Source organism: Thamnophis sirtalis, unplaced genomic scaffold (assembly GCF_051295495.1).
Source record: "Thamnophis sirtalis isolate CommonGarterSnake01/CBP01778 unplaced genomic scaffold, rThaSir2_p1.2 scaffold_3, whole genome shotgun sequence".
NCBI classification, from domain to species: domain Eukaryota; kingdom Metazoa; phylum Chordata; class Lepidosauria; order Squamata; family Natricidae; genus Thamnophis; species Thamnophis sirtalis.
Window position 1 is genome coordinate 164,774,774 of NW_028261383.1, and position 2,343 is coordinate 164,777,116.

The following is a 2,343-nucleotide window of genomic DNA, read 5'->3' on the forward strand; positions in this document are numbered from 1 at the left end:
AGTGGGCGGTAGGGACCAGGCTGACGACCCATGGTTTACACCAAGGTCCTCTGTTCCAGCAGGAACAGATATTCAATCTGATTGGTCGAAGGGTCTGACAGCTCCCTATAAAAGGGCTGCTGTCAGACTGAACCTTCTCTGGATTGTACATAGTTGACTTGTACTAATAAAGAGCTGTTTGTTACTCTGAAGCCTGAGTGTGCCTTCATTCACTGGTGACGAGGATGGGATTGGAAGGCAACTAGGCAACAAAAAGAACATGATAATCCAGCAAGTCAATCCAGCCTGGAGCACTGCGCAACATCGAGCAGCCATCTTTGAGCGGCAAATTCAAATGTTCTCAAAAACACAAGATGACAATGCACACCCCACTGACTCCGTACAACCCAGCTACCGAACACTGGGAATCCTACATGATGAGGTTCAATTGCTTCCTTGAAGCCAATGACCTCATGGGCCTTTCTGAAGGCCAGAAAAAGAATATGTTCCTGAGAAACTGCGGACCAGAGCTGTTCGAGATGGCAAAGGATTTGTCCGAGCCTATGCCACTGTAATCGGTCGCTTGGTTGTTCTACAACAGACACTGAGAACACACTATGCTCCTAGATCGTCTAAATACATCCGGAGGCATAAATTCAACATCCGTAACCAAAAAGAAGGGAATCCATCAACAAATACGTTGCAGTGCTCAGAAAGGCCACAGCGTACTGCAAGTTTAGAGATCTTGATGAACTACTACTTGACCGCATCATATGCGGTGTTAGGAACATTGGCCTGCAGAGGAGGTTATTAGCAAAAACTATTCTTACTCTCCAAATTGCCCTAGACAAAGCCAGGGCTACTGAGTCCTCAATTAAATCAATGGAAACCCTGCAGCTCCAAAATAGTCCAAAGAGTGCATGGAAGAGTGCAGGTGTGCATCGCGAGGACACAGAGTCTGAAGGCTCGGAGAGCGAAGATGACAGCTACTACATGCGCAGTGATCACACCAAGCCGGTGTGAAAATTTGAACCGTGTTTCCTGCCTTGTGCCAGCTGCAGAGGAAACCACCTCAGAACACATTGCTGTTTCCGCAATGCCATCTGTCAATGCTGCAAACCCAAGGGGCACATCGCCAAGGTCTGCAGAAGCGATCACCCTGCTACAATCTGGAAGCCTAGAAGCATACCTAACTGCCAGGAGAGGCCCAACCAAGGGGCATGACAGCCGCTACTATGACGAACAGAAGGTGACACCAGAGTCACCTACCACACCTCCATAGGCCAAGTCCACACGAAGCAGCCAAAAAAGCTGAAAGTCACAGTCCTCATTGAGGACTCTCCATGCAATATGGAGATTGACACGGGGTCATCCTTGACCATAATGTCTTGGGCAGCACTCAAAGAGGCTATCCCTAGCCTTAAAAAGCATCAGATGTGGGTTCCAGACATCCGCCTTCGCGACTACCAGGGGAACCGAGTCCCCATCATGGGCGAGGGGACCTTCCGGGTGAGGTTCAAGACCTTCTGCAGCCAGCTACTAGTGACAGTAGTCAACGGAGACTTACAGAGCCTCATGGGGCTTGACTGGTCCGAATCCCTGGGTCTAGAAGTGACCGGAATCAATGCCATACGAGACGAAAGCACTGAGGAATTCCTTAAGAAGTTCGAGGACGTCTTCGGCACCGGTCTAGATAAGTATGAGGGGACTCCAATATCTTTTAACTTGGACCCCAATGTAGCCCCCATCAGGCTAAAACCCAGAAGAGTACCTTTTGCTCTCTGTCCTAAAATTGATTTGGAACTAGAAAAATTAATTGGCCAGGGAATCCTAGATCCGGTAGATCACGGACGCTGGGAGACTCCTATAGTGACACTTGTCAAGCCTGACGGGTCTGTCTGCATCTGCGCAGTTTACAAGTGCACGATAAACAAAGCTTTGCAGCAAAGTGCTTATCCTGTATCCATTGTACAGCATTTACTGCACTCATTAGGCCTTGGAAAAGTTTTGGGAAAATTAGAAATGGCACAGGCATTCCATAAGTTGCCTGTAGATGGTGCCATGGCAGAGGCCCAAACCATCGTGACGCACAGAGGTGCATTCAAATGCACCCGCCTTCAATTCGGAGTTAGTATCGCCCTGGACTGTTCCAAAGCATCATGGAATGGCTTTTGCAGGGGATTCCAGGAATTGTCCCCTATTTTGATGACATATTGGTATTGGCTGCAAATAAGATGTAATTATTTAAAAGATTGGGAACTGTTCTGGCCAGAATCAGAGACAAAGGCTCCGCCTCAAAAAAGAAAAATGCCAAATTAACGTGCCAAGGGTTGAATTCCTAGGGTACCTCATCAACGGCTCTGG

The 2,343-nt window shown here is 48.1% G+C and overlaps 1 pseudogene; it reads left to right on the forward strand.

Annotated features, from left to right (window-relative positions):
• Positions 1-353: 353 nt before the first annotated feature.
• LOC148048322 (uncharacterized) lies at positions 354-1,002 on the forward strand (annotated as a pseudogene).
• The last annotated feature ends 1,341 nt before the right edge of the window (positions 1,003-2,343 follow it).